The 19,305-nt window shown below is 42.6% G+C and overlaps 1 long non-coding RNA gene across 2 annotated transcripts in view; it reads left to right on the top strand.

Annotated features, from left to right (window-relative positions):
- The window catches only part of LOC306833777, a 64,219-nt gene that overhangs the window by 35,792 nt on the left and 9,122 nt on the right, over positions 1–19,305 (top strand). The window contains exon 4 of one of the 2 annotated variants that reach the window (XR_013780418.1): positions 17,204–17,430. The exons of the other annotated variant lie outside the window; for it this stretch is intronic. This is a non-coding gene — a long non-coding RNA (uncharacterized lncRNA). Of the gene's footprint in view, positions 1–17,203; positions 17,431–19,305 lie in introns of those variants that run through there. 2 annotated transcript variants of the gene reach the window in all.

Below are 19,305 nucleotides of genomic sequence, written 5' to 3'. Positions count from 1 at the left end.
TCCTGTGACAGTCAGTATCGGCTTATCTTCTCTGATGTGCGCCGATATTACTTGATTTATTTACCAGTCAAATAGTATTTAATTTAAGTTTCATTGTATTACACCATGGGTTATCTTTTACCAGCAGAGGGCGCTAAATGGATTACAACAAACATTATAACTCGAGAGTGTCAAGCGATGATGCATGTACATGTGCAGCTACTTTCCAGTGAAATGATCATCTTGTGTTTTATCACTGCCCTTGAGGGATACAAGTTGCCACTTTTTTCTTTTCTGTTTTAATGCTCTTGAATTTGGCGTTTTTTGCTGGCTTAAATGCCATTTTATAAAAAGTCCAACTCCTCACTAAGCACATTTACGTAACATAGTTTAACCCTGCTAGAATCTTCTCTAAACATCTCATCTGAACATTTAAAAAAAAACAAAAAACAGCCTGCATTAAGTTCGCTCATGTGACCCTGACGACCAACCAAACAATGGAGATGGAGCACACAGGCCAACTCAAGGAAAACTTCATGATTTCCTTCTGACACTGCTAACTGTCTGCGACTGGGAGATTACATGAAAAGTCATTTGATGCAAGGCTGGCATTAACTGCTTCTTGGTGCATGAAATACACTATCTCTTCCATGTTGGTTTTGTCAGTGTGCACACTCAGTAAATGCAGCATCTTATTTAGAGTGGTCATCTCGGAGTGAAACGCTTAATGGACATGGTAGTGTTTTTGTATCTACATCAGATATTATGGACTATACCATTCACATTTAAATGTGCACGCTTTGCAAAAAAACAATGAGCTTTAATTGCTACAAAAGTAATTTAAAGAAAATGGTAGTTTGAGCAAAGTTGTGCACCAGAGTTGTAGCTGAAGAGGATGATGATGACGATTGTGGGGTTTCGAGGCAATTCGAGCGCTTGTACTGCTTGATTATACATAGCAACACTGTGATAAGGCTTCATTGAAATTTACAACAAGCAATCTCCACCATATGGACTCGCCAAATGGAGATCACAGACTGGCAAACGCAATCAGCTTTTTAATTAACAGAATTAACAGTGCGATGTTAAACCATAATGACAGCAATAAAAACAGTTGATGTGACAATCAAAGTGCACCAAAAACATTCATAACCATTATTTTCATTAGTGTGAGAGGAAGACAATAGCAGTGAGAGGGGTTAGATTAAAGAGGGATCAGACACCCCCCCCCCCCTGTAATCACACTTGAATTAGCTGCAGATACCAAATTCTCCAATGAGCTATAAAACAGGGGGTCACAGAGAACACTCATTTGGGTTTATCTTGGACACTTCACTTGATGTTGGCCCATTCTCTGAAGGAGCGAGCGTTGTCAGGAGCAATAAACATCCCGCATTTTGAAAACGTCTCTGAATGTGAGACGAGAGCCCAAATCTACAAAGTTGGCCAATCTGCTGTGATTCATCTTCCAAACTGCCGGTGCAGCACTACGAGCAGAGATCTGATCAGCAGCTCAAAGACTTTGGCAGAAAATAGCTGTTTATTGACCATAAAACATGTGCGTGTACACATAAAAAGGCCCCTAACGCACGCCCACACACTCACACACTCACACCAACACGAATGCAAGCTCACACAGAGATAAAGCACAGCGCCGCAGCGAGGGCCATACCCCCGGCAACAGCACACACAAAAGAAAGTCAAATTATTAGAAATAATGAAAAGCCATCAATAAGAATTCTGCAGAGACTCATTTCATTCTGTTTTCAGCAGCGCTTTTCAACCCATTATTTTCTGTAAATGTTAACATCGCCAAGCCTGCCTATTGATTCTATTATTTTTGACCTTGCATTAGTGTCGGCTAATCTCGCATGCTATAAAATTTCATTTCATAGTGAAAAATACTCAAAGGCCCTAAGGGTGAGTTATACACAGGTTGCGGCACCCCTGGGATTCATAAGTGCACATGCGGGTAAACAAACCGTACATTTAATGTTTCTTAGATGAGTGAGCAGCGCTGGGGGTTTCATTTCTTCCTAAACATCAGGATTTTTCCCCCTTTTCTGTTTCTGTGAGGTTGCTCAAAGTGAAGTGTAAGGTGCAGAGAGGCTCGTTCGAAGATGAATGCGTGTGTCTTTCAAAACGATATTGTGTTTTCACTCCCCTACGCAGGCCTGAGAGGAATGCTGATCCAGGGAAGCCAAATACCTTTTTTTTCTTCCCCCAATGCATGTATGAGGCATCGCTGAGGATTGTTACATTTTTCAGATCACATTCAGGAATGACCCAGGCTTGACCTGGATGGGAGAACAATGAAGCAGTGCCTGTTCTACACCAGCTTTTATTCAATTGGCACATAATAATCCTCAGAAGTAGACGCAGTAAATGTCTGATTAGGAGTGCAACGTTGATAGATGCACAAAACCCTCCCAGCTTGCATCAGTTTTTTAAAGCAGTGATTACAAGCAAGGCTACAGACCTTTAACATTACGTCTCCTGGACTTCAGCTTGTATAGTGCTTTTCTATAACAGGTGAACAAACACCCCTGTGCAGGCTTTTATACACTCTACGTTGCAGAGGTTGATGTGTAAAATAACCATCAGTGTTAACTAATCCCAATTATACACATTATATGGTGCCAATATAGCAGCAGGAGCATCTGGTCCAAGGACACGTTAGACATGTCCCTGCAAGAGCTGGGGATCGAACCCACAACCTTCAGGGTGAGAAAAAGATGTACCTGTTTAGTTAGCTAAACCTTGTTTGTCACCACCAGAAATACTAGTCGGTTAATAAGATTATTATTAATTTAGCCTGTTCTGTGTTATGCTCAAACTGCAATCCAGGCACCAGCTACAAGGCTGGCGCTCTCCCTGCTCTACAACCCGGATGTAAACAAGCACAGTGAACTGATACTGAGTATAGTCAGAGCAGCGCGGTTTGGCAGTATTTCAAAAATGGAGATTAAGTTGGACATAACCCGAACCCAATTCAGACCACATTTAACACAGGCGTGTGGATGTTAGCTCGCACAGCTGTTAGTGCTAGCTAACGTTAGCCCCTGACAGAACACACTCATCATTCAGCCTGTTACCAAATAAAGTATTTTTAAAATCAACAGCTCATAAATGGTCAACAAGTCAGAATAAATAAACACATTTAAACCAACAGTTGTGCATTTTTAATAGGATAATTGGTAAGAGGATTTAAAATGTATTGATCATAGACGACGTTAAACATGGACATGATTTTTGGGACGTCACCAGTTGGTTTCTCTAAAACTCATTTTGAAACTGAATGATGGTGGTCGCAATATAGGAAAGGATTTTTTCAACCAAACTTCAATCAATCTAGAGACAGGCTGAAAAAAAAGCTGAGGTGGGTCTTAAGCCTTAGGGCAAAAAGCTACAACACACCTGTCAGTCAACTCAGCCTCGCTCCAAATTATGCAAATGTATGCATAACACTCTGCCTTTATAAAATCTCAGGGTGGGGGTGGGGGGGTCGGGGGGAGAGATCATGCCCCTACAATTTCAACCAATGAAAACAGGCTGTTTACATGTTTATTTCTGGGCATTTTAGTTTGGGATCAAACGAGGATTTGTTTGCTTTCGCAGCCTGCCTCGAGTGGACACTTGAAGAACTGCAGTTTTTTGCACTAATGCATTGGATCATTTTTACTGGAGTTTTACCTTTAGATCTAGGTGTCAAAATGCCTCACTTCCTGTAATTAAACAAAAAAAACGGATTTATCTTCCTTCTATATTCAGACAGAAATGCTTTACTGACGAACACGGCGTCTATTGAAAGGAGAGAAACATGATGAAGCCGCCCCGTCACAGGCCAAAAGGCTCAACTGTGAATCCAGTTTGTGCAGTCTGAAGACTTGGACTCTCTAATATTTTGTGCTCAAGGGTTTGCATTAGTTTGTATTTTTACTTCCTGTTTATCTTGTATAAACTGTGACATGTTTTGTTTGCATGTCTTGACACAGTGCAGTTGTCTCCCATTGCATGCAAAGGGCAGACAATAAAATACATCCTATTCGTTTCTATAGAGGTGTTGTTTTCCTTTGAACGCGTTTGTGCCTAGAAGTTGAAAAAGCAGTTTAAAGCTGTGCCGAATCATGCCTATAAACAGAAACGAAATGTGAACACTATCCACATTCTTTTTAATTAGAAAGATGTAATTATTGACTAAACACGCTTTAATGAGGAGTTTATTTTCAGGTTGTGAGTCTGATGCACGACAGACTCTACCAGATGGTTTGTTTCTATGTTCCCGAATGATTCAGAGATCATGGAGTCATCATGACACCCATCTATCTGACTAATCTCTCCTTTTATTCTCCGGTCGTTTGAAGAGCAGAGCTGCGACTGTAACCCCTCTTTGGTCATTGTTTTTCTGTTTTGTTATGTTTTTTTTTTATTTTTTTTAATTTCCACATTAGTCCACAGATGTGTGTTTATCTATTTTTAATGTTCCTCCCACCTTATCACACTTTTCAATTTGGAACTTTTGACACAAACATGCTGGAGCACTTTGCAGCAGCTTCCAAAATTAGAGAGCGAGAAAAAGAGTGGAGTAGAGTGAGAAAAAGGGAGAGAGAGAGAGAGAGAGAGAGAGGCTGTGATTTTCCAACTGTGGATGCCTGTGTTCTGGGTGTCACTTTGGTTAATAATCTCCAAGCAATCCTTCAACTTGGGTGCACGTTCAGGACGCTTCAAACCATGAAAACAGCTGGCTTTGTGCAGCCCAACTGTCAGAGTCTCCTTTGCTGTCGATGATGGAAATATCAAACCAGTGAGCCGTGAGTGGACATCTCAATCTGAATCTCTTCAGCTCAGCTAAACCACGGCCGTCCTCCCACTGATAATTCATGCAACATACACTCGCATTAGGAGCACACTGAACCATCCCCCCCCCCCCTTTACACTCCTCTTTTTTCCTGCACAGAAAACATCAAACCCAGTAATTCTGTTAAATGTGAAATGAAATGGGTTTTTGTCATTTCTTAGACCGGGTTATCGCTTTCATATACAATTGCCCCAAAAGGAGTATATTCAATCCATTCAGGGCTGAGCACTGGCTCTTTTCAAATAGTGCACCAAATATAATGAAGAAGCAAAAAAAGCAGAGTTCAGTGATATATTTGATCAAACGCATTCTTTTCACAAAGGAAGTAGTTCCAGAAATGATCTCCATTCAGCGGATGAGCAGTCTGACATTGATACCATCAAGTGACTGCCACATCAGACCATTTCATCTGTTTCTACAATGAAAAAAAAAAAAAAAAAAGTTGCTCTCAGATGCTTTGCCAGCGTGCGTCCGACCTCCCCATTTCTTATAATCACAGCGAACTGGAAAACAAAGAGCAAATAGGTGCAGCGTTCCATGTGAAGCACAATCAACACACGTGTCCAAACATTTCTGAGCCATATGTGGAATTAAAACAAAGAATGTCTCTCATCTATCCAGAGATAAATAACAGATAGATAGGGAGGAAATTAAAAGACTGAAGTGGATTCATTCTCCACAGAGAGCAGATTGTAGTTGAAGTTCAAAAAAAAAAAAGTAGGCGTAAGGAATGCTGTGTTTGTTTTTCTTCTCCGGACCACCATTATGTGTTTTCAGTGTGATGTGAGTTGGAGATAGAAATTAGAGAAGTCCCCGAGGCTCATCCAAGTTTAACAAAGCGCCAAGGACAGACAACCTATAAGCCCACACAGCGCCACGACGCTCCTCTCATGGAGAATGTAATAAATAAATGAGCAGATGAGTTTGGTACTGACAAGTGAGGGACATGGCGCTCCCCGTGCATTTTTGATAGTGATCTAATTCATCTGGCAGGCGTGGATGTTGATTAAATCAGAATGTCAGCCACTTGACAAGACAAGACGCAAGCCGGCGCAGAACCTGTTTGAACAGCGTGAGTCGTGCGAGATGGCCGGGGAGATTTGCAACGCTGCGTGGCCGCTGAACCCCGGCTGCACCGCCCTGTTATCAACGCTGCCTGCAACATGTCCAGAGAGACAGACAGACAGACAGACAGATGGAGGAGAGACGGAGAGGAATCCACAGAGGGGACCCACCTCTTCTGTTCTCTCTCAGGGTGACATCAGCCCTCTGACACTCAGCGTAAACAGGAGGGTGTGTGATGGCACGACCATGTTCCCCTTCACTCACGCAGACGCTGATGCCTCCATCAAATCTTGACAATCACAGAGCTGGAGGCGAGACATACGTACGTGCTGAAATCACAGGCCCCTGTAATTATGGGGAACAAAGCCTTTCTGAGCAGACTCACGATATGAAAGAGCATCAATGTGAAATCAGAGCAAAGAATGCTCAGGGTTGGTCCGTCTGCGAGGCACACAATAGGACTATGATAAAGGGGGAGGTTCAGAGACAGAAATTGTAGAGGCAGGTTGCTATTTAACTGATGAGTGCCTCTCCAGAATCACTATATCTGTGGAAAACTATTGCTTTCCCGCCGAATCCAGCACAATACCCGAACCATCTGCCAAAATATGACAACAGACTGATGTAAACACACTTTGGGAGATGATACAGGTCTTTTGAGATCCAATACACAATACGCACATACGACGCTTCTCTTAAAGGTGCTGACGTGGTTCTCTTACCGTAATCTCGATAAACCGATTTTATGAAACTTTTTTTTTCCCAAACTACTTTGCAAAAATTTCGCAAAAAAAACAAAAACATTCTGGTTTCGTTGGGCGTCTCCCTGTTCACCCGTCCTGCATGCACAAGCTCCAAGGAGGTCAAAGTTACATGTTGAATGTCACGCTGCTAATCTCCTTTGTCACTCATAAAATTTACACAACATCTCCCTCATGGAGGCCTGTCAGTTTGCTGCTGCCTGCGTCTGTCAGAGAACACAGATAATTACTCGGAGGGATCGGAGAAGGCCTCGATTATTTATGGGGGCTGGATGTTTGAAAAGGAAAAAAAAAAAAAATAGTATGTGAGACTTTGAGTGACTTCTTGTTAGTAATAATGCAACATTATTGTCCTTAAATCTTCGCTACGATCGTCTTTCTGTAGAGAAAACACAAAGCCCAGAGTTGTAAACCCAGGAGTCTGACGAGTCTTATTTATTACAAAATATTTACAAAATGCAGATTTCGTTTTCATTAAAACTCAGAAGTGAAATTCAGTCACAGCAAATGGCCATGAAAAATTGACACAGCACATTCATTAATTCAGTGGTTACCGAAATATTTCTCTATTTCGTTTACAGCCCAAAATGTTCCTTGATTTAAAGTTTGGTGCTGTCAGAACCCGTCTCCGGAGGTCCCGACAGGAAGGGGAGACGACTCCAGGTGTAACTTTGAAATAATGTATATGTGTGTGTGTGTGTGTGTGTGTGTGTGCTGAGTCACTCTAATTATGGAGCTGCTATTAAACCACGGCCATGTCCGGGCTTCACTCGCTCCTCACTTTAAAGTGAATAGGCCATTTTGTAGTGGTGAGTGAGCATGATCGAACCCTACATCGTCCACTCATTGTATCCCATAATGCACTGTAAAAAGAAGTCACAACCCATGGTCACAAGCAGAGCAATATATCCCATCATGCATTGCGGTTCAAAGAGAACTGCAAGTGTAAAACAAAGACACTGATATGAATGTATTGATTAATATCGGTCACTTGATTTGCTCATATTGGCCGATGAATCCAATAGTATCTGATCGCAGTATGCAAGACGTCATATGTTATGGGAAGAGATCCTCCCACAGCTGCATAGACTGGCACAGGAAGTGTAAAAGTCAATGGGGATTTTGAATGGGTTCGTGGTTAACACAAGTTTGAGAGACGTTGACATTCTGTTAGACGAGATAAACTACGTTAGCTACGTTAGCTACGATAGCTACGTTAGCTACGTTAGCTAAGTTAGCTAGGTTAGCTAAGGTGTTTGCTCCCCTCGCCTGGTAGGAGTTCGGCCCCTCTCCTGCAGCCTGCAGACATCGGTCGGGCTCTGCATGTAACTCACTATACAGTGAGTAGTGAGGAGGGAATGAGCGAGTGATTTAGTGACACTACCGGGGCGTCGCAGTGCTTTAACAGAAACTTCTTTAAGCTCCTACTTTAACTCTTTGAATTACTTTTAATTTGCATGTAAAATCTTTTCTCTTTTTTAAACTCGACATAACGTGCTCTCTTTTTCTCCTGGACTGTGACGTGACATTAAGGACAAACATAAGGCTCAAGCTCATCATAATAGTGATCTCAATGAATATTACAGTCCCTGCCTTTGTGGTGTTTTGGTTCACCTTGTTGTTGTGACCTCACCTGCTGTTTGTGTGTGATTCTCTCCCCTGATAACAGCACCATAAATTATACTAAGCCTTGTGAGAGGCAGAGGAGAAAAACAAGCAGCTCTTCAAGAAGACATGACGATCACTTTACAGTGATGACTGCTTTTGATTCCGCTCCTCTTCAGATCATGAAGAGCTCTTTTTTTAATTTCCTCAGAAGACGGCGCTGTAATGTACTGTAAGGTTTTAATCTCGGAGTCGGTTTTTGTTTTGGTATCTAAAGCCCCTTTGCTTCAAGTGCGAACCATCTCTCTGTGAAAATATGAATCTTCACGCCTTTAACAAGCATCATTTAAAGCTACAAAAATGACCCTGGGGTCACTGTTGATTTTGAGATTTTCTCAAGATTAAAAATATTCGTCGATGACCTTTTTTTTTTTTTTTTTCACGACAGAAACAACAATTCAAGTAGATAAAATGAGAGCTTCTCAAAACAAGAATTAAGACAATGAATAAATAAAAAAATGATAATGTGGAACGTGAACAGATGGACAAATGAACGTCTGTATCTATTAAACAGTGAGCAAACAGAAGTTCATGAAAGGCTCGGGATTATTTCTGAGTAGAGTTTGGGGAAGGGTCACGCTGTATCTGTTTGTGTGTGTGAGAAGTGGACATAGAGTGTGTGGTCTTCAAGGTAAAGCCTGTGTGGAAGTGCTGCTGTAAACCTGCAGTCTTTCTAATATAAAGGGTCGACTGTAGATAACATGGACGAGTGAGGAGTTTTAAAGTCTTTGATGGTGGTCGCCATGTTGGAAAAGCTGTCTTAAACAAACAGGCAAAGAGGTGGAGCTGAGGCCAGGCCATGCGTAACTCTTCACCTTAATATCCTCAAAACAGATGAGTCATGAAAAGTAAGACATGACCAGGTGTTTTCTGCTGCTGCTGTTTAAATGAGCCTTTTCACATGGTGGGACTTCTGAGGCTTTTGCAGCCAAGTGGACACTGAAGGAACTGCAGTTTTTCACACTTCCTCATCGGCTTTATATATCATCACGAGGGGTTGCTGCTAGGGGGTCGACTCACTAAGAAGTCCAATGTGAAGGAGTTTATGAGAAAATGGGAACACTTTGTGTAACTGCCTCAGTAAATGTTTTTCTGGACAGTTTTGTTTTTATTTGCAAGTTTCAAGTTAAACTGTGTTAGGTTAGTTTAAGACACTGAGAAAATCAGCTGTTCATCTTTTTAAACACATTTTTTTTTTTTTTGCTAACCAAAATTAGCATCCAAATTGTTCACCCAGTTGCATTGAATTCTGGATGTGCTGTGCTGCAGCCTCTTGTTGTGGTCATTTCTGGCTCCAAAAAGGCCAAGATGTCCGTTTTCACAGGAGTCCCAAAACTATTAAGTAATGGCACGATAGCTTTATCCATTTCTCAGGTCGAAATCCTATCAAACAAAAATGTAATTAACTGAAATTCGAGCAGAATTACATGAAAGTGTAAAAGTGTAAAGTGTCTAAATCAGGTGCTAAAATGACTGTACAGCCATTGCATTAAGACGGGAGTTTGCTTAGTATCCGACATCCAAACGAGCCGTGATGACTTCAAACCAGTAAGATATGCACACATGGAGGGGAAAAAAAAACACCCTCCAATGTAAAAAAACGAAATTGTTCCAACTCTGCCAGGAAATAGTAATTTCATGCAGGATCCTGTCACTCAAAGCGAGAAGGAGATTGAGAAAGTAAAGTTTCCAGAGGCTTTAAGCCTGGTTAATTAAATCTCTAGGAGTGGTAAAACAGTGAGGGTGACCTGTATCCAAACGGCTGATCGTACCTTTAAGTACACGTGCCTGTTTAATTCTAATACTCTACTTAAATGCCAGCTTAATAAGAGATGGCAATTCTGCGTGCAAATCAATTTGATATCTGCAGGGACTGAAAAGTGCACATCACATATTACGAGTCAGGATCAAGCTGGGGGCAGGTGCCTCTCTTTGCAGAATTACAAGGAGCGCTCGCAGACGGATATGAATTTACAATTAGTCTCGTCCTGGCGACTTCTTAAGGTTTGTGACAGTGTCTGGGGTTCTACTAAAGGCCATGTGTGTGGAGCCATGAATTTCTTGCGACAGGCTATGATACCAGAGAGGCTATATTTAGGGGGGGTAGGGGGGGGGGATAACTAGTACTGCGCGGTATAATCTGACATTTGTACCACAAGGGAGTCATACTGCATTGCTCACAAATGACAGTGTCACTGTTGGTTTGTGTCCCCAGTGGAATAGGTTAAAGAGAACAAAACATGTTTTTGCAGTGGAGTGCCGCTCTGCAAGACAGATCTAATAAAAGTGTATTTGATTGTGGGGGTATGATCTGACTGTGGCTGTCACTGGTGAGTGAGCCCCCTGAGCGCGGAGACAGCAGCAGTCTGCTTGAAAAGGAACAAAGAGTCCCTGGGAGCGGTCTCAGTGGACTCGGAAACAGGAGTCTGCATGACTGGCCTGCTTTTGATGGCTGACTTCAGCAGGACATTTCAGCTTCCCCCCTCCGCTCGTCCAGCCCTCCAAGCAGGGACAAAGAACAAGGATGTGCTGCTATTGTTCTGGACCTGCACACGGCGGCAGTAACTTGAAATGTGAAGCAGCTAGACGTCCTGCATATCCCCAACACTTTTGTCAATCTACTGTTGCCTTCTCTCCGTTCCCTCATGCAGCATCCAAGCCTAAATTAGAACGTCAAGCAGCATATTTGAGTACCTGTCAAATCCTTTTAAACAAAACAAGCGTGATGTAATTCTGTTCAACCAGGCAATTCATTAGCCCCAGTCAAACACTTGTCCTTCTGCAGTTGGCTGCTGGTTGTCCTCCCTGCGGACGCTCGAGAAGCCACTTAGGTCCGCATTCACCAAGGTGATCAAACCTGCGTCAGCCTACACCTGCCTCCCCTCTCTGGAGGAACCGGGACAGGCTGCACAACAAAAGCTCCGGCGGCACACTCGGGGAGTTCAGCTAACTGCGTCTTCAATCACCACATCTCAAAAGCCATCCAAGGATTGCGGTCATTTAGGGGGGAAAACACATGGAGGAGTTTGTTTAGGATGCATACTGCAACCGGCTGATTGATGCACCAGGAATATTCCAGCCACTTATCCACTGTAGTGTAGTGTGACACCTTGCATTTTCCTATGCGTACACTTTCCAAAGTACCCTGCAGAAGGAAACAGTGTGACTAATAAATAGACATATGGAGAATGAGTGTTGAAGACATCTTTACTAGGAGACATTAAAGCCATGTTAGCAGAGGCAGAAGGATATTACAGCAGCTCGATGCTCAGTAGAGATTTGGGGATCAGCAATGTGCTGGCTGTTTTTTTTTTCAATGATATGTTTGAATTATTTCTTATGGGTGTGCATAATGGCAATATAAATCTTTCTGGGTGTGCAATTACAAAGACTGGCATGGTCTATTCCCCGCTGGGTGATCGCCTGCGAACAATGACATATTACCGGCTGGCCGGCAGTGGTCATTAAGAACTGATATGGGATTTATGGCCAGTCTTTAAACATGAGATGGCATTAGAGAGATTTGAATACAGTCAAAATGGCACAAAGACGCGTGCCTGCATGGGCGAGATGAAGCTAATGAAGTGTGGTTGGAAAGCAGGGGGATATAAAGTTATTTTGGGTAAAGCCAATATCTCATCAAGTAAAAATGAGAATCGGTTCTAATCGCGGTCTGTCAGAGTCCAGAACCAGCTTTGCAGTGTTGTTGTAGTGGTAGAGCTTTCTGGGCTTGCAATGAGCTAAGTCCGACAATTAATATATTAACGCGCAGCTCCATTTGTAATAGTGGAATGCATGTTGAAAAGCAAATGACAAAATATAAAGTATGAAAATCACAGTTTGATAATATTACAGGAATCAGGAATGATGCAAACCCTCATCTCAGTCAGTGTTTCTGCGTGACGACAAAAGCTCTCGCTCCAGCCATCGTGCTAATTTCCAGCGGCAATTAAGGCGTCTTACATTCCTCGCGGTACCTGCTGAGAGAGTATAAGGAGCTTAAACATCAGATGTGTTCATTGGAAAGAGAGAAATAAAGACTTTGCCTCATCATATTAGTGCCAGCCCTTAAAGTGACTGTTTATCATGAGGTAGTGCTCAAGGTTTTAATGAGCTCCCTGCCTGTTCTAGTATAATTCCAATTAGTCCCTCCGTCTCATATAATGGCATGATTACCTTGTGAAGCCTCCATTGTTTTCTGTACAAGCCTTGAAAGGAACCCTGACTATTTTAATCTGTTTCCCAGCGGCAGCACACCTGCCAAGCCAGTTACACCTCCTGCAGAATGATCACAGGTATTGGTTCATTAATACAGAGAATGGCAGAGTATGAATCCCCCCCCCCCCCCCCTGTACCTCCCCCCCCCCCCTCCCTTCCCCCGCTCCAGTCGCACCGAGGGGATAGATGAGAAAATGAACATTAGAATCAAAATTTGGCGACTTTTCTCTTTAAGTCGGTTATTCAGACCATTCAGGAAGACACGGAGTAAGAAGTAGGAGGAGTTAAAACAAAAACAAAAAGCAACAGTATTTTTACATTTCTCTTACACTTGAACATCTCAGCTCACTTATTATAAAGTGCGACTGATCTCAGTCAAAGTGATAACCAAACCCAGCAGCTGTGTCAGCCTCCAAAGAAAGGCCCATTACCTCAATTTTGGGCTGCTATCTTTTCAGAGGGAGAGAGAGGGAGAGAGAGAGAGAGGAGAAGGAGCTATTTTTGATCCAAACCCAGGCTGGAGGAGAATGAGTCATTAGCAGGAGCCATTTGCTCTGTCATCTTGTTTGGACAGCCTGTGGCTTCCTCTTGAAGACTGTGCTGGTTCTGAGAGGAAATGCACTCAGTTTGTTCTTCGCAGCCACAGTGAGATGATTTTTATAAACTGTTTATAGGACGCTCATTGAGCATCAACGTTTGTGCTGACTGCTGTTTGGAAACCACTTTGTTGCCTTTGCATCGTGGCCGCCATCTTGGTTTTTTTTGACAACATAGAATATCTAAAGCAGCTGTTTGAAACCTCTATCTGGATTTACAGACTTCTATTTAGTATTATTTCTATTTGACAAATAACAACAACAAAACCCAAACAAAGCAGACACGCAAAAACAATCTGACAGTCGGACAGAACAAACAGCATACAAATAAATTCAATTATTAGGATCCCTTCAGTATTCATAAATTCAACAAAACATTTTCAATCCCAGTACACTTTGCATCCAACTCTACATGCACCTGTCCCGCAGCAGAGCTGGCTCCGCCCACACAAAACCCGTCAAAAACCCGGGGCTTCTCATTTTGTTGCCATGGTATCCAAAAAAGTTTAAAAGATTTTTCTAATGAATTGAATTAAAAAAATATATATATATCTGGCATCATGACATGAAAACTCCAGCACACAGTTATTAAAACTCAGTCCACACACCTGGATTGAGAGTGTATGAAACAAGCCTTTATATCATTTCCACATGGAACTGACTCGCCTTTGGAGAGAGTCTCAAGTGGCTGCTTGAGGAACTGCAGTTTTCGAAATACTCCTTCATAAAGTAACCCATTTCACTTTCACCATCAGTGTGTATCACTCGTGTCATTTGTCAACAAGGCAGTATGAAAAAAAAAAAATGCATAATGTGAAAAAAAAATCTGCAACCACTCCATGCAAACAAATAATTGAGCTATTGTTTCTGATGCAATATCTTTTTTTTGTGCAGCTTGCTCTTGGGTCACTGTGTTGCTCCCGTGTATCCTGATAATTGATTCCGAGACTGCGAGAGAGACTCTGCCTTCCACGAGAAAGGTTTCATTCAAATCATAATTTAACAGGGTATCAGCAACAAGGAGCACAATAGGAGGGGATGGTAATAGCCAGAACCTAAAACTGAATTTAGATTTTCTCTTCGATTTGACACTCGTGCTGAAATAAGAGACAGGAGGGAAGAAATGGTAATCTGCAAGAAAACCCTTAAAAGAATCAATTTGGCAAGGTGTCTGCGAATGTGACTTTATCCGGCACTGTGATTCCGACTGTCTCCTGCAAGAGTGGGATGACTGTCTTTCTTCCCCGCTGACAGGCAGACCCGGGCCAAATTGACAGTTCTTTAAAGCGCCTGACAGAAAGCCGCATTAATTAAGTCATTGCTGGACTTTAATTGTGTTAAGAAGTTGAAAAAAAAATCTAATATGAGAAAAGGTTACCAAGTCCTCCGTGGTGTCAGATTTTCTACTTTCTATGAATATTAATGTGCCTAATGAAGACAATCTTCGCTTCATCTCCCCATTGTTCTGTATTCAGGTGCCAAGCTTTCAGCGCCATTGATTTGTTGTTAAAGAACAAATATGTCACGGGAGAAAATGACTGCCACGTCTTTTTATCTTAAATTTATCAAGAAAAACGCCTCTCTTTGCACTTGAAGTGTGGATTTCTTTTAGCTGCTTGAAAAAAAGAAAAAAAAAAGATTTGAGCTGAGTGAGTGTCAAGCAAAAGTTGTCAAGGTGTGTTTGGGTGTTAATTAGATGTGGTTGTACTGTTCGACTGTGAACAGGGAACAAAAGAACATTTTTTTATTTTTTTTTTATTTCACGAATTGCTGTGGATAAAAAAAAAAAATAAACACAAAGCCGGCTAAGTGAGTCTTTGTCTTCACTCAGCTCAACACGATCAAGCGTTTGACGCTCTGGATGAGATGTTTGTTTGTGAAGGCGAAGCCACTTCCTCGTGCATCATCGAGGACCGTGATTTGTTTCAGGTGGACATCTGCTCAGGTGTAGCCGTGTTCGATACCTGGCAGACGGAGTCGTCTGACGACACGTTTGATGCCGAGGTACTCGCTCTTTGTGGCTGCCACAGCGCCCGGAGCGGGGGGAGCAACACCACGCGTGCGCTCCCCAAACTTCAATATTAACCAAGCATCATGATCGCCAGGCATATTGAAGAGACAGAAATTCAAATGAAGCCCCCCCCCCCGCCCTGCCCCCCCCCTTCCACCGCCATCACCCTACCCTGTGATAAGACGACCTGAGTCCTTGTGAAAGATGAGCTATGGCTATTTCTGGAGAATGAAGTGCTCGCTCTCGCCACAGGGCAAACCCTGAATAGCCAGGGTTGGAATTACTTGAAAAGAGGGGACTGGCTGATGCACTTGGCACTTGTCATTGAAGGAGTGTCTTTTGTTCCCAGTGCCATAGATCTCCATCTTAAAGAAAGCTGTACAAAAGGACTCATGTATTTGTGAATCCTTTCCTGAAAAATTAACAGACGCATGTAACCAAAAGGGAAAAAAGGGGTCCTGTCAGAAAATGAATATTGCAACATCTCGTTTGAATTCTGGGAAACCTGGCTCGCAACACACCCTCTTGTGCATCTTTTCTTTTTTCTCTTCTCTCTCTCCAAACGTCCTCGTCCTGGATGGCCGATGAAAAGAGAGCAGTCACCGTGGCTAATTTATGTCGTGGGCAGGGTTGTACACACAAAGTGTGAAGGATGGGGAGCGCGCGGCGCATGTGGACGTCCCCTTTATTGCATCTGACAGAGACGGCTTCTTTCTGATGTCATCCCTGTGTACGCGTGTGGGAGTCAATGAAGTTCACATTGTTTCCCATCAGAAGGGAGAGAGACGCTCGCTCACAGAGGAGGAATCAGTCAGCGCTGTTCTGAGATCAAGTCTCAGACATAATCAATTTAATGCTTCCTCCAACGGGGAGCTGTTGTTTTATGTGATTCAAGAGTATATGGTAATCAAGGCCGAGATCGTCTTATTCACTAAATGTCATAAATGCTTTAACGCTCTGAAAACTTTCAGATGGAGATGATGTCATCTGTCATTTATGGCCTTTTTTTTTATATAGATGTATTGTTTCTTTATTAAACAGGACAGTTGAAGAGAGAGACAGGAAGCATTGGGAGGAGAGAGAGGTGGGGGAGGGCAGATTCCAATCCACGGTCCACAGCCTCTGTACACGGTGCGCGCGTTATAACCGCTAGGCTAACTGCCTCGCTCATTGTTTTATTTCACCTCATTAGGGTCTATTTCGATTTCTGTTTTCTGGTCAAATCAGAACAAGCATGAAACCAGGATTTGTCTTGAACTGGCACACTGTATTCTGCACTTAAAAAAAAAAAAACCCTCAATATTTATGTGGACGGTAAAAAGATGGACTGTGGCTTTAAGGCCCCTCCCTGCAACAATTTATGTTACATGAAGCAGATTTTTCAAAGGTAACTCTGCAGGGGGAACTTCTTCTCAGATTTACTCGAGTTCCCATGTGCTGTGATCCGCCCTCGCTTTTATTTATGAGCAAAGTTTAACTTCTGCCTTTGTGCTGCACTGATTATAATCCTGACACTGCGCCATTACCCTGCTTTGGAATGAATCAAGTGTAATAGCTTTGGAGCCTTTCTGTTGTCTTTTTATTCATACTTTGGATTAAGTAAAGATCATAATAATAGAATAAACAACAATCCTTATTTATTGCTTTTTTTTTTTGCGACCCGTAATCGTACGTAGACTGACCCAGAAAAGACACGGGAGAACAAATGAAGAGCGGCTTCAGAGGGGAAGTAATGAAACGTCTTTCAACAACACTTTGTCTCCCTTCCTTTGGCCAAGTCTGGGATACCTATTAACATTCCCGTTAAATTATTCATTCTGATGGATAAAACACCTCCACAATTAATTGCGTGTGAGCCACCCAACCCCCTTAAATCCGTGGAAGAGGCTGAGATTCACAGCGTGCACTCGTTAAATGTATAATTTCCTTTACACTTGATTTTTTTTTTAAAACACAGAGCTGAATATAAAATAATCACTTCTGTGTAAATAAAGTGAACTAGATGGCGTCTGATTAATGGGCTTAGCATGAAATATTCTCTCTTCATCAGGACCCCCCTCCTGTAATAATACGCCGTGCAGAGACAGAGGAGAGGAAGAAGAAAAAAAAAAAACGCACCCTTCTGATATGAAGCTTTCTGATGGTTTGTATATTCTGTTTCATGGACATCTCTTCAGAGCAAATGAGGACCACACTCATGTAAATTACATCACATTCCCAACCTTGCACCATCCTGCCATTCACTCTTCTATATTAATCATCAGCATCATAGATGTATGCAGTATTCATTGTCATACTTCTTTAAGGAATAAAAAACAGGTTTAGGGATTCAGTGTGGGGAGAGCTCCTCGGTCTTTCATTTTACCCCCCCCTCCCAAACAGCTTGGGGCCCCAGGCCAGTAGGGGCCCCCAGCAGCAGACCCAAGACTGTCCTTTGTGTAGAGACAAGCAGGGAGACTGTGATTGGTTCATCAGATTGGCACCTCGTGGCAGACACTGGTCAGAGTCTTACAGGCTAACAGCTGCTACATGAGTTATTACCGAGCCTAGCTTGAAGGTTGACATTGGTCTGTTATAACTCGGCTATAAAGTGTGTTTGTTGATATTTGAGAATTACGGCGTGCACAGCAGAGAAGGCTATATACAAATGATCCCTGAGCATTCTGGATTAAAAGGTTTGACGTGAAGCTGAAAGACCTGCAAATGTCTCCCAGACTAAATAAAAGCAGTGAAATCCGTCGTTGAGTATTAAAGTTTCTGACTTTCTTTTGGATCAGTGTCAGGAAGGCTTCGGTCTCCTTTTCTTCTTTTCCCTTTCTTAACGTTGCATGAAACCTGCGACATGACCGACAACAGGAGCTCATGAAAAAGCTCTGCAGAAAGTCCTATTTAAAGTGATGAAGGATTCTGATTGGACGAAATCCTTTGACCTGGTTCTGCCCCACTCTGAAGTCTTTCTGTGGTGACCTGCTGAACAGTGGCGTTTGTTCCCACGTGGAGAGGAGTAGTTTGTGCCTCTCACAGTCCGGGATGAGTCAGGCGCACGCTGCAGTATTGATGCAGAATAGAAACATAAAGGCAGACTGAAGGCTGCTACTAAACTCATGTTAGTGTCAGTATTGACGTTCTTAGACAACACCATTTAAAGAAAAAAAAAAAAAAATGCAAACTCAAGAAGTTCTGCGAGGAAAAAAAAAAAAAAAAAAGTCCTGCTGTAAGCAGGGGAGGGAAAATAAGCATTGTGTTTCTGTAAGTGTGCCGAAGCTCATCCAGGAAGAAGAGAGTGCTGCCCGGCCTATTTATTGCCACGCTGCTGAATGCAACGCCAGCTCGAAAAGGCTTCAAATCATCGGGGAGATTGTTAGGCTTCTGTGAAAATTACGGAAATGCAGGGGAAATGGATGAGCAACACTTCATAACAATTAATCAGGAGCGGCTGATTAATAAAGTTCATTTTTTATTCTCGATGATTCAGGGGATTATCAAAAGGACACTGTCCTTGTCATTTTGATTAACAAACCCATCCTCGCTCTGGAGGAGGACGCGCTGAAGGGAGACGCTTTCTTTCGCCCATAAAATAAATATTGAATGAGAATATTAACTCGTTAACCTTGACAAGTATTTGTAATTTTCATAAGGGGGTAAAGCAGCAGATTCAGCACAAAAACTGCTGTGGGGGTTTGAGAAAAGGCACGGGGAAGAGAGGCGAGTGGGGGGGGGGGGGGGCGACAACACACACAACAAATTAGAGAGAATGAAGAATGCTACTGCATGAATCCTGTCATTTTTATGGGCTGCGATGATTAATTTGTTTGTTCAAATTCTCAATTAAGCCAGGAGGAAGTGGCAGAATTAGAAAAAGGAGAGCGGTGCAGTGTTGTCTTGGCGTGGCGGGGCGCTCTGGGGAGATAAAGCCCCCCCTATACCTGATCTCAGGTCATCAGGCTGCAGACAGCTCGCCTGCATGCTTGGAGCAGGGGTGTGGTGCAACGTCTCGGAGATTCATTTCAAACAGCACGAGAGGAGAAAAAAAAAAAAAAAAAAAAATGTAAATCACAATATTTCGTCTGCACGCTCCTGATAAATCATTCTGCCTTTTTCTTTCATTTGTCCAGGTCGCCTTGTCAAGGGTAATGCCCTTAAAATGTCAAT

This window comes from Symphodus melops (genome assembly GCF_947650265.1).
Source record: "Symphodus melops genome assembly, chromosome: 13".
Lineage (NCBI taxonomy): Eukaryota > Metazoa > Chordata > Actinopteri > Labriformes > Labridae > Symphodus > Symphodus melops.
This window is presented reverse-complemented; position numbering and strand designations above follow the sequence as displayed.